We start from the raw sequence: 16,634 nt of genomic DNA, 5'->3' as shown, positions 1-16,634 counted from the left end.
GAGTAAATTATTTATGCACAATTAAGGAAAAATCCTTGGTATGTTCTGTTCCTCCTTTCTCCAATCTTCCTCTTTCCCCCTCATTTTTTAATTGGCTTTTGATTTTGCTCTTCATATTGATATTGTGAAAGCCCAGTCTGTCTATAATCTGAGGATTATGAAAGACCATTCATGGAGTAAATCTGCTATAGATTTCTGATGGAGAGATCCAGCAGACCAAAGATCAATGAATCCTCTTACACAAATTCAGAAAAACACTATGTTAATCTAGCCCTTGAAGCCCAAGCTCAAGAAGAGTAGCACTACACAGTTTTGTACTACTCACTTGGAGAGTGGGAGAAAATCTTAACTTTCTTGAACAACTCTTCAAGATTGCAGAAAAAGAACCAGAAGACATCATTTCTAGAGCTACTACTACCTCTGACACCTTTGGACAGGGATCCTTTTTTATAGTTGTAAGTATAAAAGAATAGTTATAAGTATAAAAATAAAACCTTCCATTGCTATATCTATCTGACAAAAATGCTTGGGGTTGGATGAGCTCTCAGCTAAGCTCTTCTGTGGTCTGGATAAAAAGACAAGAGGTGAAGGGAGTGATCACTTACCCTTCTTTACTTAGAATGATAGTCCTTCTCTTAGGCTAATGTTTTTCTTAATTGGAGTATAGTCACTTTGTAGCACCTCCCAAGGGGATGGGATCTAGTAAGCTTTTCCATCTGTTACAATTCTTACAGTTGGACAATAAGAACTTGCTGATGACATCCATGATGGAATTCAATATGTTTTTAACACAGTGTGAAGCCCTGTCAAATCCTCAAGTGGCATAGAAAAGATGTTACTGTATGGAAGCATTTTAAGTCTTAAAGGAACAAGCTAGCATGGGGGACATTGAGGATGAAAGGACAGATACAAAAGTGGACAGTGAACTGCAACCTGGAAGATCTCAGATGCTGACCAGGTGTTCGCCTCTGGAACTTGGATCTCATTCTCAGGTCGGTCTTACATAAGGATGGGGATAATAAGGATCAACTATCATGGAGTTCATTAATCACATCGGTCATTCACATTTCCCATTTAGGGCATGAGACCATCCTCACACCCTCCTATGGTTCCTTAGAGCTGCAAGAAATCCCACTGAACTTCCCTTGTCTCCAAATCCAAGGTCTCTCAATTGAACATATCACATGATGCATATTATATATTTGATGCATATTACATTTTAGATCATCCCTTGGATACCCAAAAGGTACTTCAGACTTAATATGTTGGAATGTGTATGACTAAATCCGTCTCCAGGTTGCTATTCCTTTAATGTGTATAAATGACAATCCCATTTATCTGGCCAAAAACATTGTGAATATGGCTGAATATCTTCTTTGTCCTTCTCCCCACACCATAATTCATCTTGTCACTCTCAGCTTCAGAACTATTCATAATTCTCCCATCTTTTCACTCTTTCCATCCTACCATGTTATTGAATGCTAACATCCTAGTTCATTTATTTTTATAACTTCCCTTGACTTAATTTTTCTTCTCTTTAGTCCATTTTCAACACAGTAGTAAAAGTGAATCCATGAAAAGATAAAAGGCATCAGATATACCTTAGCTCAAACTTCTCCATTCGGTTATTAGCTGATGAAGAGTAGATGCCAAAGTTCTATGAACAAAAATGAAGGAATCAGGCTCAACACTTTTTTAGAGTACATAGATTCTAAGTAGATTGTGCTCACATGTGCTACAGAAACTTCCAATAGACTCTGATAAACAATCGAAGTCAGTACTTACCTGAGAGTCAACATCTCTCAATTAAGAGAACTCAAACTAACTATCCAATCAAAATGAGTTTGTGATTTAGGACTTCTAACCTGCCAGTATACTGCCTCTGAAAACAATTCCCTAGAAAAACCTCTTATGTGCAAGTTTTCCTTACTGAATCCTCTTCAGAGCTGCTCTGATTTAAAGCAACTGAATTGTAATTTTTCTCATATAAATGATATTTCATTTCACTTCCATATCAATCTTTTTTTAAGTTAATGATTCGTATAGTGGCTCATAAATTCTAATATTGCATTTATCTGAGTTGTCATGTCCCAGTACTTTTTCTGTCTTCCTCCTTCCTCTTTTCTTCCTCAAACACATGAAGAAGGGTTCCATCTTCAGGCTTTTGTTTCCTTTTACCTTCTACCTCAAGTTTTATTTTTATCTTTAGAGAATTGGAATGCTTGTTTCCCTTCAGATTCTTTCAGACCCATTAAAATTCCTCTTCACTGAGAACTTTATTACTTCCTTTATAAATAGGATGCCCTTCTGCTTTCCTCTCTTGTGTTTTATAGTCTGTTGCCATGCACATCTAAGCTTATTTTCTTTATATTTCCAACAGAACGTAAGTCATTGAAAGCAAGACTTCAATTTACCAGAACTAAAATCTCAGTGTTGACAAAAGTGCCCAAGATAACATAAGAAAAATTTAGAGATTTATTATGTAAATGGAATAATGAATAAATGAATGAATGTAATCGTACATATTTTGAACTCTGATATCTACAAACATGTTTACTCCACCATACATAATGCAGAAAGAAGACAGTAGAACAGGGAACTATGAAATATGGTTTCCTTTAGTTTCTTTGGCATCTCTGTGTTGCCTATTTTCCTCTCCTACCTCTTGTGAATTATTTAGCTTTGTTTCAGTCTAGTCTCTGGGGCCATTCTTCTCCAATTTACAAAACAAAAAGTGTAAGAAGAAACACAATTAATCTGTCTTCAAATACACCCAGGAGACCTTAGAATTCCAATGTCCTAACAAAGTTACTGTAGAGGCAAAGGATACTCTCTGTAACAGAGAAATAGTATAGAACACAACTTCATGGGAGAGAATGAACAGTACAAGCCAGTCAATCTACCTGAAGCAATCTATGATAACTGACAAGACTTGGCTATTATTCACAGATCCACCTACCACCAACTCAGTTACCAAGGAATAAATATCTAAGGCTGTTATTCAATTGAACAAGCATTGATAGGTTCTTGAATGCAGTAGAAATTTAGTGTCCAATTCTGCTGTGGCAGGGTGAGCAAGCAGTGAGGCTCACTAAAGAGACTGATGATCATGGAAGCTCTTGTTGCTGAAAAATAGAAGGTGTGTCAGCCAGGAAAGCAGGACCTCTTGATGGAGGGCTTTATATGTCACACAAAAGTGCTTCGGCTTGATTCAGTAGGCAGTAAACAAGGAGTCATTGTACTTCCTGAGATGGGATGGAGGTGGGTGATGTGAAAGCATTGTTTACAGTGATTGAGAAACCCAGCTCTAAACCATGTGAGAGTGCAGGCTTGAACAAGCCAGATTAGAGCCATACTGGAATGCAAGCTGTAGTTGGCCTGCAGTAGGCCTAGTAGATTCTATAGTACAACAGAGTCTATGTAGTATCATAGAGAGATTTCTGCCCTTTCAAACCACTAAGCCAATCTTACATACACTGGTTTATGATATACGCTTAAACCAAACCATGTTTCATGCTCTGAACTGCATCCCATTAATTACAATGAGTCTAGTTGAACACATTGGATAACGCAAATAAGTACATACCATGTGATTCCATTTATTTAGAGTTCGTAAGTAGATACAATGCTTCTGTGATTAAAAATTTCAAAGCAATACTTGTCAGGGCTAGGGAGAAGGTTGAAAGTAAAGTCTACGAGCAAAGTTTCAGAGGATGGGGAATGTTCTATAGCTTGGTTCAGTTCTGGTCACTGTATAACTGATCCAAAAATACACTGAAAATCCATGGCTTTTTCTGTGTGTCAATTAGTCATTAATAGCAACAAAAGAGGGAAACGTACATAGAAAATTTGACGATAATAGCTAAATTAAGGGTAAAATATATGAATACTGGCTCAAGAGTCATCAACACAGGGTTTAGAATTATTTATTGCTCTGTATTTTCTGTGTTGCAAACTGTGATGAAAGGGAAGAAACATTAGTGACTAAGGGATTGTTTATGTTTACTCTGCCTCGTTTTTGCTTCCTGTGCATCAATATTTTGATGTCCTGAGAATACATGTTATCAATATTCCTAGGATGTTTTTTTGTACTTATAAGGCTATAAGAGTTTGTTAGCAACTTTCTTTCAAAAAATTCTACGTGATTTGAATACCTACAAATGTTCTCTTTAGCATAATAGCATTATATGCTTGTGTCATTAGACAAAGCTACAAAAACCTTGGCCATCATTGTTCAATAGGACAATTGATTGCTTCAGAATGCTTTGCTTAAATAGGTTACAGGTTTGCAGACAATCCATACTTACTTCCGGTAGACATTGCATTTTAAAAGTAATTAATGTCCAGAGATTTTGAACATTTCTTCATGTGTCTATTGGCCATTCTTATTTCCTCTTCACAGAAATCTCTCTTTAAGTCTTTAGCCTACTTATTAATGGGGTGGTTGTTTTTATGAGGATTTGGGTTTTTCTGGAAGGTTATTTTTTTTTAGCTCGAAGTATAGTTTAGATATAAGGCCCTTGTCTGTTGTATACCTAGTGAAGAACTTCTCCCAATCTGTGGGCTTCCTATGTATCTTACTAGCTATGTCTTTTGCCATGTAGAATCTCTGCAGTTTAATGCAATCCCATTTCTCCAACCTTTCTTTTCTGGATCAACATTGAGATTCTGCCTCACCCCAGTTAGAATAGCCATTACCAAGAAAAGAAAACTAAAGCTAGATCTTTATATATCACCCTGCACCAGAATCAACTCCAAATGGATCAAAGACCTCAGACTCAAAGCAGACACCCTGAAAACATTACATTATGTAATAGGAGAAACCCTAGGTCTTCTTGGCACAGGCCGAAATTTTCTTTTTTTCTTCATTTTTTATTGTGAAAATACTGTACAGAGGGGATACAATTACATGGGCAAGATAATGAGTACATTTCTTATCAAGCATTGTAGCCTCCTCCTTTGTTTCCCCTTCCCATCCTCCCTGCTCCCCCCCACCCCACTAAAGTTGTAAAGTTTGTTTTCGACATAACGACTTGTACATCTCATTGTTGCAATGGGTCCACCTGTATCCCTATTTAAACGATTTGTTTTTCCCCTTCCCCTCCACAAATTATACAGACATCAAATACAGTGAAAGCAGGGGTTATACTGTGGGGGGGGGGACATACAAAGCAACAAAGAAATCATCTTATAAATGTGTTAGAAACAATCGCATGAAAGAAAAAAAACATTTGAATACATATCTTAGGGTTCATACAGACCCAGAAACACAACAAATCAAAGAAAGGTTGGACATATGGGATTGCATGAAATTGCAAAGCTTCTGTATGGTAAACTTCATTTTTCAACATAGCGTCTTGTACGTCTCATTGTTGTAATGGGTCAACCCGTATCCTTATTTAAACAATTTGTTTTTTCCCTTCCCTTGCCCAAATTATACCAACGTCAAATACAGTGAAAAGAGGTTTATACTCAATTTTCTTTGGAGGATTTATAGAACACTGATCCAGACTTATTTTCATGTGGAGATAATTAGAGGGTGTTACTATTGATGTAGGAAGACCACTTTTCTTTATGACAGTTTGCATGACCAGATCAATCGAAAAGTTTTAAAGTTCTTGTGTACTTAACAGTCCTAGAAATACTGGAGGTATCTATTGTAAGGGGAATAATTTGCCGTTAGTGTTTTTCTTATTAATACCTCATATGTGAAGTATGGAATGTGGGTGATGATTCCACGTGGGAAATAGATGAAGGCGACTGATTGAAGGGGTAGTGTGGCTAGAAAAAGAGAACAGGAGAGCTGGATCCTCTGAGTTGGACCAGGACCAGTAGCTTATGCTAAGAGGAACAACAGGGTCAACAACAATTTTATATAAGGATATATATATATATCTATATCTATATCTATGTGGTTATATATCTATATATCCATATATATATATATATATATATATATATATATATATATATATACATATGTGGATAAGGAAGAGTTAACTGATAGTCTTCATTGTATAACAATATTTACCTTTCTGACCTCGGTGAACATTATCAAGAACCATAATGAGTGAATAAGAAATGGAGCCAGTTACACCACGGGGTGAAGCAAACTTCCTCTTCTACAACCCATGACCCCCTCCCCCAATCTCCTTCTGCTTCCCCCAAGGCCAATTGATGGGAGACTCAGTTATCCATTTCGAATGTGTTATGTGTGCCTTTGTCAAATCATGAAGGACTGTTCTTTCTGAAAAGCAGAGTCCTGAAGTTGCCACCCAGGCCATGGGCCCTCAGAATCCTGTGTCTGAAGCATTAAATGTCCACCTGACCACAAGTTTTCACTGGGGCTATAATGGTGGTGTACACCGGCTGCCGTTCTTTCCCTTCCTCCTTCCCCTGACACTCAGCATCTGACCTGTCTGAGTTCTTTTCCTCTCCTCTCCCCATCAGTATGCTCCCTCTTCCAGACCCCTTAAAGGAGAGTTCATACTCCTTCCCTACCTCTTTCTCATCCAGTCATTTGTGAACATAATGGCAGAGCAGTCATGTACAGTTGGGGCTTGATCTGACATTTAGGAACACAACCCAGAGTCTTCTGAGCCTTTCACTAGCTCTGTTTTTTCCAGCACTGCAGAGAAAAGAACTAAAAGATAGTACAAGAGTTCCTGTTTCCTAATGCTGCCATGAGGATAAAGATCAAAGTCTTTATCTGCGATTATCCATCAGACAAACGCGATAAAATGCCCAATTTGCAGTCCAGGCTAACTGTACTGTCTTTTACAACGCATTCACCTCCTAATCTTCTTTCCCAAACCCACAATGGCCCACGAGGTGATGCCACTAACAGCATCACAACTTATGGACTTAGAAAAATCGATTCTCTCGGGGGCAGGGACCTAGTTTTGTCCTGGCCATGTGCTGAGATTTAATAAATGCGCAAAGAGGCATGTGTGGGTATTTCGGGGTGTATAAGAAGCTACTCTTTTGAAAAGAAAGATGCAGGACCCCTTTAGGATACTGCTCAAACGTTAGTGCTCAGAAGTAAGAAGTGGGTGCAGATATTGGAGTCAGTGCATCAGCAAGGCAGGTAAAATAACAGGATTATTTTTCCAGGATAATGACTGGGCCTACTCAGTTTGGATCTGACAGATGCTCATCATAGACCTTCTAAATGGTCTCTTGTGTGGACATCCTTGGAAACAAGCCTGGGAAACAGCCTGATACACACAGAAGTTGAGGGTTGATGGAGTTGTTTGTTGAGGAGGAAGACATAGTTTGCTGCTGAGACTACATAAACAGCAAAGTTTAGAAGTGGTTTCCCTTAGCAAGGGAGGCTTCTGTTCACTTCTCACTTCAAATACACCTACTTTCCTTTTAACTGGATGTGGGGATGAGGGTGTTGGGTAAACATTGAGCTTGATAGGACCTGATTCTGTGAGGAATTAATAGAAGGGTAGGCTGAACCACTTTCATAATCCCAGATCAGAAAGGTCATCTCCCTTGTGGGCCCTTTACTCTCCATCTCTTGCCTTCTTGGGTCTCCTACTAGCAGAGTTTGCTTTTATTTATATGATAAACAAATCAAGCAGAATTTGCTTGGGCAGGGCCAAAAGATTTCAATGTACTGTCTGTCTCTCTGTCTCTGTCACACTGTTTCTGTCTGTCTCTTCTACTTTTATATTTTAGGTGTGTGTGTGTGTGTGTGTGTGTGTGTGTGTGTGTGGGTGTGTGTCCTGGGCCTTGAACTCAGGGGCCAGGGCATTGCCCTTGAGCTTCCTTACTTGCTTTCTGTGTTTGTTTCTCTCTCTCTCTTTCTTTCCTTTCTCTTTCTCCTTCCTTCCTTCCTTCTTTCCTCCCTTCCTTCCTCCCTCCCTCCCTCCCTCCCTCCCTTCCTCCCTTCTTCCTTCCTTCCTTCCTTCCTTCCTTCCTTCCTTCCTTCCTTCCTTCCTTTCTTTTCCTCAAAGCTAACACTCTACCACTTGATCTACAGCTCCACTTCTTTTTTGTAGTGGTAAATTAGACAACAGAAATGGGTACTTGGAAAGAGTAAGATGTGGTCAAGGCAAATTTTGAGGAGAAGAGGGTAAAAATATAGTCAAGAATCCAATATACATCTTATAAAAATTAAGAAGAGGGAAGAGGTGGGTAGGGAAGGGATAGGTAAAAATGTTGAAAAAGGTAACATTGATCAAGATATATTATAGTCATAAGCTGCTTTGTTAAATGGCAAATTCTTTTGTATGACTACTTAAAGATATAAAGAAAATTTAAAAAATTCCCAAGACAAAAAAAATAGAGATAAGTGTCTCATGAATTTTTCTGCCCAGTCTGGCTTCAAATGACAATCCTCAGATCTCAGCTTCCTGAGCATCTAGGATTACAAACATGAGCCACTGGTGCCAGGTTCTTCTTTTACTTTTTAAAAGAGCCTTATTTTCAGTATGATTGCATAAAGTTGTACATGTTCAGTGTGTACCATTTGATAAGTCTGGACATCTTGTATTCTTTTTTGTTAAGTGTGAATCTGTCTGTTTTTGAAAAACATGGGGATGAGAGAGAGTGAAAAAATGACCATTCCTCTTTTGTGTTGTTGCTCGTTTAGGTACAGATTCTCTGCCTGCCTGATACTACTGTTATCTAATATCTAGGCTTTACTAAAGTCTAGATCAGGGAGGAGTGTAGGAAGGTTTGCTGAGTCTTCAGGTCCATTTTTCATAGAATTATCATGTCAAATAAGATACTTGACAGCCTTTCCCCAGAGGTAGAGGATGGCTTTCCTACCTCCCAACTTCTGTGGCTCTCAAGATCACAGGATATTATGCTTAGGATATTGGCAAATAGTTAGTGTAAAGTTTATCCAAATAAAGAAACTGAAATGTATTATTGTTAAATGTACATAATATGTACCATCTTCACTAGCATTAGATACACACCATAGTGATCCATAACTCTCATTGTCATCTCCAGAAATGTTGTATCATCTGAATTCTGTCCCATTGAACAATTACTTCCTTCTTCCCTTATCCTTCTCCCCTCATCCCTGCCTAGCCGCCATTCCATTTTCTGACTTTGTGAGTAGGAATAAGGAGTATAGATAACTATAAGAGAATCATAAAGGCCTTGTGTTTTGTGATGGACTTATTTTGCTTAGCATAATGTCTTCAAAGTTCATTTCTGCATCTCTAAATATCTATCTACCTTTCTGTCTGTCTATCTATCCATCCGTCTATTTATGTTATCACATTTTTAATCTATTAATCTCTCAGTGGGCAAGGAAAGCAAACTCATACTCTCTTTTTTGTCCCAGAATTCTATTTATATCTATTTTCTCAGCATCACTATTAACAACATCACCTCCACCCACCTACCCCCTCCCCACACACACATACTCCCACCCAAACCATCCAGTTTGGACCATGAATTGCATAGTTCTCCCCTAAAGATCACTATTCTAGAATCTTTATATTTTCAGCAACTGACCTCATCTACAAAGCAAGTTTAAGGCTCTTTTATAAACAATCTCACTCATTGAACCAGGCATCAACTTAAGCATACATCACTGGTGTATAAATGGAATGTGTCAGTGGGTAGTGTTTTCCTGAATGAGGAATGCAGAGATGATTGCTGATTTTCAGAGAGCTCGATGAATATCTTACATACATTGCAATTTAAGCGATAAGACTACCTCAGGTCTGCTTGAATAGGAGAGCAGGCTTAACAAGCCTCAGAGGTGGCCAGAAATGGTAGCTGTCAGTACTGCCTCACTAATAGCTGGAAGGAATGAATGGAGAGCCCTAAAGGAAATATGCAGATGTCCATACTGGTCTGTAGCATCTCTTAAAAGCTATTAAAGGAAAAAAGGGGGTATGAATTTTGATGCACAGAGATCTTTTCTAAAGAGAATGGACATCTTTTGTTGACTCCATAAATATGAGAAGTCATCTGATCATATAACTGTGGGGGATTTATTTCAGTGTATCAGATGAGACATGATATCTAGAATCTATAATCGAGCTTTTGGGACCCTCTGAACTTTCTGACACCTGGATTAGATTCTCATGCCTCTGTTGGAAGGGAGAGATGTTTGGTGGGAATCCATTTTCTAATCAGTTAGGGAATAGCCAGTATTGTACCCATCACTTAGTTAGTTGAAAATCCAGTTACTTCATCAATGCTATCTTCCCTGCCATTGTTTAATATTATGTTTTTAAATTTCCAATCTGTGTTTATACAAGGACTGTCTGACCACCTAAGGGAAAGAAGGAGCAAGTTGAACCAAGACAAAAATCATTCTGAGGCAAAAGGTAGAGAAGAAGCAGGGAGCGTGCAGTCAAAAATTCCAAAAATATCCTACAGAATATAAACAAAGGAAGGGAAGGGGGTGGACTGAAAGGAATGGGTGAGAATGTTGAAAGGGCTGACATTGGTCAGGATGCACTGTATTTATAAACTGCCTTATTGTAAACAAGCTAAGTAAAGTAATGTCTTAATCTACTTTATAATTAGAATAACTCCAAGGGAAACTTTTCTGTTTAGCATTTTAGAACAATACTACAATTGTAACAACCTGTAGCTAGCTTTGGTTCAAATGTTCAAATAGTAGTTTTACAAATGGTTGCAAGCATGCGAACTGTTCCCCAACTCCTGTGTCCTCCTTTCTTTTTCTTTTCTTTTCTTTTTATTTTTTGGGTCCGGTCGTGGGGCCTGAACTCTGGGCCTGGGCGCTGCCCCTCAGCTCTTCAGCTCAAGGCTAGCGCTCTACCACTTGAGCCACAGCACCACTTCTACGTTTTTTCTTTTTGCTTATGTGGTGCTGAGGAATCAAACCCAGGGCCTCATGCATGCAAGGCAAGCGCTCTGACACTGAGCCACCTTCCCAACCCCCTCCTTTCTTTTTCTTGATCAGTTTTATCTCCCTTCCATACAAATCCATCTAGCCATGCTGAATAATTTTTATTGTTCAAACTCCTTTCAATAACATCATAAGGAATCTTTTTGCCTGTTTCTTTTCCTATCTTCTTTCTCGGATTTTTACCTCATATTGATAAAAACATATTTTCCAAAAGCTTTATGAGACAAAGTACATGGCATGAGTTATTTTTGGAATGATACAAATATCATAACAATCTGGCATGCATATTATAATAGAATTGCATGTTAAAGAATCTTCAAATTTTGAACTACAATTCCTTCTTGCCCTCTCACTTCTGGAATTGAGAAATCTTATTCTAATCCTTTAATCTCTTCATATTTCCCTTATTTGGTAGCTTCTAGAACTGTTTTAAGCACACACACACACACACAGAGACATTTTGGTAGTCACGTCCTTTGATAAGGGTTTGTTCCCTTTCAAAATGATTGCCACATAAGAAAGGCTATTTCAACATTGAGATACCACCTCACCCAGTTAAAATGGCTATAATCAAGAACTCTAATAACAACAGATGCTGGAGGGGATGTGGACAGAAGGGAACCTTACTGCATTGTTGGTGGGAGTGTAAACTTGTTCAACCACTTTGGAAAGCAGTATGGAGGTTCCTCAAAAGACTCCACATAGAGCTTCCCTATGACCCAGCAATCCCACTTTTGGGCATTTACCCAAATGATCACAAACAAGACCATACTAAAGCTACCAGCACAACTATGTTTATTGCAGCATTATTTACCATAGCTAAGATATGGAACCAACCCAGATGCCCTTCAGTAGATGAATGGATAAAGAAAATGTAGTATATATACACAATGGAATTCTATGCTTCCATCAGAAAGAATGACATTACCCTTTGTGCTGGGAAGGTGGCTCAGTGGTAGAGCGCTTGCCTTGCATGCCTGAGGCCCTGAGTTCGACTCCTCAGCACCACATAAGCAAAAAGAAAAAAGCCGGAAGTGGCGCTGTGGCTCAAGTGGTAGAGCGCTAGCCTTGAGCTCCCCCTAAAAAAAAAGAATGACATTGCTCTATTTGATAGGAAATGGAAAGACTTGGAAAAAATTATATTAAGTGAAGTAAGTCAGGCCCAAAGAAACATAGGTCCCATGGTTTCCCTTATTTGCAATTACTAGTATATCTCTGAGACAAGCAGAAACGGTCAGATAAGTTGATGTTAGGTGAAATGAACTCCAAGATAAGGACTCAAATGTTTTTTTTCTTTCTTGTAATTGTTTCTAACATATTTATAAGATGATTTTTTTGTTGCTTTGTATGTCCCTCCCCCATGTTATAACCTCTGTTTTCACTGTATTTGATGTTGGTGTAATTTTTGGAGAGAAAGGGAAAGAAAAAAAAAACAATTGTTTAAATAGGGATACAGGTGGACCCATTGCAACAATGAGATATACAAGGTGTTAGGTCGGAAAATGAACTTTACAACTTTGGCAAGGGGGGGAGTGGAGAGGCAGGGTAGGGGCGAAGAAAGGCTGTTTCATTAGGAAATCTTTCATGTCTCTACTCTTAGACCATTAAACTTCAGATGGTCATATACCAGAGGACAGCTGCTTTTGTATTCTACTTAGATGATATCAACTGGCTGGCAAAATTCTGGGAGCCCGAGCATGTTGAAATACCATATTCACTGTAGAATTGTTACTGTGTCTCTTTTTGTTTCTTTCTCTGTCTCCGGCCCTGCCCCCACAACCACACATTAAAAACTCTCTCAGCAAATGTAGCCTGATCCTCAATATAAGTATTATCTATCTCACTTTAGAGAATGAAGTCCGAATCATCAACCCAGGTTCAGGAGAGTCATCTATGGGCTGTACAGTCAGGTAGAGTAGTTATACATTTGGGATATTTGACTCCTTCCTATAGAGATTCTGGAAAACATGCTCAGTACCATAAATTCTATTCCCTTGTTTTTCTCCATGTTCAAGGACTTCCAGGCATTCTGAAGACAAAAGTTTCTTCTTAGTCTTCTCTTTGTGAGCATAGAATTCTGTTTTCTTGGTTCTGCAAAGTCAGTTTTCGCTTGTTCGTTTGCTTCTGGCTTCCCAAATCTTGTTTATGTCTCATCTGTTATTCCTCTGTTCCTTGGCATTTGATGACTTAGCACATTTTTGTCATCACCCTGAGGCTTGAGGAAGGATTAAATAAAAAATATATGTATTCATTCTGAAATCTTTACCTATAAAATGAATACAACCTAATTTTCTTCAACAATACATTGAATCATCGACTTCCAATGTAAAAACACTTTTCTTGGATGACATGATCAGTAACTTTTTTACAAAGTCCAGAAAATTCTCCTTCCTGACAAGCAAGCTCCATGGGAGGCCAATTCATAAACACTGAGAGGCCATTGTGAACTTATTCAGCATGTCTTCAACAATGGCTCTTTAATGACAGTGACATGTATTTCCAAATATGGAAATGCTGCATTAACAACACAGAGTCCCATATTTTAGAATCACTCAGGTTGATAAAGAATGCAAAGACATAGAAATAGCCCATGAAACACTTGAATAGACTTGAACATAGGAAACTTGAGAAGATGATAAATTCAGAAATCCCTTTCCAAGAGATGGAAAGGGAAATGTTTGGTCAGATTAAATAGAGATAATGAACGAATACATGGGAATGAAGTAAATTTAGGAAACTAAGTGTAATGTGAGAAGGAAGTCACAGGAATAGACAAACAGTACAAGAGTAGACAGAAAGTTCCACACGGTCAGATCATTAGGACTGTAAGTAGCATGCTAAGGGTCTTAGATATTAACCTATGGAAAATGATCATCCACAGAAAAGCCTTTAGCCTGTATATGACAGATAAGTGGAGCTATGGAAAAAAATAGAAAAGGATCCACTAATATCCACTAATGATATTGCATAGTAGCTAATTCCCTTTCTGTCCTTCACGGTCCAACTTATTTCCTTGCCTGTTGGCAATTATTTTCACTAATAATACTGCAATTTTCTGATTTCTTTCCATTTTTCTAGCAATGGCAGACATCATTTACTGATGCATAGCCAACTAGCAACTGGTAGAATCCTGATTCAAAATTATGTCTTCTACATTTGTACAGAAAAGATGAGGCACCATGGTGAAGTAGTGAATTGGTTCTGGTCGTTTCCTTGATAGTAGGATGAGCTGGTTCTGATTCTGTGCTCCATCATCAGAGCATGGAGCTAATAAATTCCTTTTCACCTTATGTGAAATCTTTCACGTCTGTGGCTGCAGATCATACTTTAAATCACTTCCAGTCCTCTAACTTGAACAACTTGGACCTATTATCCTATCAGTTCATCTCTGAATTTCATTCAGCCTTTGGGCCTTAGGAGGATACTATTATCCCTGTATTATCATTATTTTTTTCTCTTTAAAATAAGATTACAATGCCTAAAATGGTCAGGGATGACAAACCACAATCCTATGTTCTCCAAGGAATACAAGGCTGAATTGGTAATGGGTAAACAGACAGGGGCTGAAACCCTACCTCACAACCCAGCTGTTATATGATTATGAGAAGCTGAATACCTGATCCATTTCCATGAAATGGTGGGATTTGTTCATGCCCATAGATTGATTCTTTAAAAAAAATTAAATGAGGCCATGTAATTGGAAGGCACTAATAAATTTTTAAATATTATTATAGACTATTAAAATATTATAAATTTCTAAATAGCAAAGTGTGGATCTCGCTAATTTTTAGTTTTCTAAACGCTTAGATCTTGGTAGGCTTTATTTTAAAAAAATCAAATTGAATAAAAGCTACCTCTAGTGCAGAGGTAGCTAGGTTGAAGGCAGCTCATGAAGAAATTGTGATTTCAATGAGGTTTTCTTTTTTTAATTTTTAGTTAAGTTTTTTTTAAAAATTGTGAAAATACTGTACAGAGGGGTTACAATTACGTGAGCAAGGTAATGAGTGCATTTCTTATCAAGCGTTGTTGCCTCCTCCTTTGGTTTTCCCCTCCCCTCCCATCTCCATGGCTACACTCCCGCCCCCCTCTCCATGAGCTCTGCTGGTCTCTGCTTCCAGTGACCTTTCTTTTTTCCTATGCTTTCTTTTCTGTTATCCCAGGTCTTGGCCTATACTTTTACTTCCTCCTTCCAGGATTAATATTCAACGTCAGGAAATAAGAAATGACTTGTTAATATTCAAATACTATTTCCTTCCCAATTTAGGAAGGTTTTGGCAACAAGTCTCAGAAAAGCTTTCTCGAACTGCCTAAAAGTTTGTAAAGTGAATTTTCCAATAATTCAAGCATGTCAATTGCACATCTCAGTGGTGTTACCGAGGACCTTTCTCTCTGTTCTGCCAATTAGAGCACTGGTTCATGCTCAGGCTGGTTGTGCATAGAGAAAAATGACTTCCCCTCACAGTTGAGCCTACCTACTTCTTCAATCACATCAAGCCGTCCACAGTTAAAAAGCTAAAAATATCCCCATAATTATGGGCTGATTGATCTACCACATCAGCTGTATTGGGCCAAGAAAAATGTTCAACCATAGATCAAGTACCATTTTAAAACCCGTTACCTTCTCAACTGTCAGTCAGCTCACTACAGGTGCTTGGGACTCTAAATGAGATCATCTCCCTCCAGGCTCAAAGCCTGCCTGAAGGGCTTTGTTAGGAAGTAAGAATGGAGGCAATGGTGCTATTTAGATAACTCTTCTAAAACACTTCTTCCTCTAAAAAATGACTTGCCGCTATCAAAGGTCTCTACATCCACTGAGCAGGTAATAGGGTTAATTGGGAAGCTGACAGATTCCCCTGCTGTTCAAAGATGTATGTATGAGCATGCTGCTTGAGGTCTCACCCAGCAGAGAACTTAGGGCTTTTGTGCCTATAGCCAAGAATACCCATTTTCTGTAGGTTTAAATGGCTGAGAACATAGAAAGAAAGTGCATTTGAGTCTTTTGTTTGTCCTCTGGACAAAATCACCCTAAGTTTTCTACCTTATTAATCAGTCCAGACACAGCCCCTAAAATATCCCAGTGGCATTTTAGGAAAGAAAATAGGCAAGAGCAAACAAGTTGACTTACTTTAAGGAAAATGTTTCTCAGAGTTCTTCTAGAAATCAGAATGCTTGGCAAAATAGCATGTAAAAGATCGATCCTGCCTACCTCTTTCTGTAAACAAAGCTGGGATTTGAAGATGGTGTCTTGGGTTGCTAATAATACTCATTTGTCTACACTCCACTCAGTTTTCTTGCAAACTTTCAGTCCAATATTTAGGCCTCTGAGCTTATCATTTTCACTAATACTGGCTTGCCTTTAAGTTAAAAGGTCTCTCAGAACCAGAGCCCCAATAATAAGGAGTTTATTAAATATTACTATCGTTAGGCTACTATTCTAAGAATTTTATCTATTTTGACTTGTTCAATAGTACAACTCTACTCTGGACATCTTGTTAGATTACTGCAATAAACATTTTGTTCTGTGTTAAGAATCTGTGGTCCAGAAATCTGGCAGAGTATGACTGTCTTCTACTCTGTCTTCTCCATTGCTTAGCCATTTTGGTTTAGGAATTTCACTAAAGCTGAGCAGGGCTGTAACTCCCACACTGGTTCTGTGTCACCTTGGTGGGAATGGTTGAGGACTGAAATAAGTTGGGTTCTTAAAACTCTCTGGTAGTCTAAATACTTTTGTGTAGCCTGTCTAACATGATATAAGCTGGCTTAGGGATATCCTAAGTCAGTG

The sequence above is a fragment of the Dipodomys spectabilis genome, unplaced genomic scaffold, assembly GCF_019054845.1.
Source record: "Dipodomys spectabilis isolate Male_0828 unplaced genomic scaffold, ASM1905484v1 ptg000125l, whole genome shotgun sequence".
NCBI classification, from domain to species: Eukaryota; Metazoa; Chordata; class Mammalia; order Rodentia; family Heteromyidae; genus Dipodomys; species Dipodomys spectabilis.
This window is presented reverse-complemented; position numbering follows the sequence as displayed.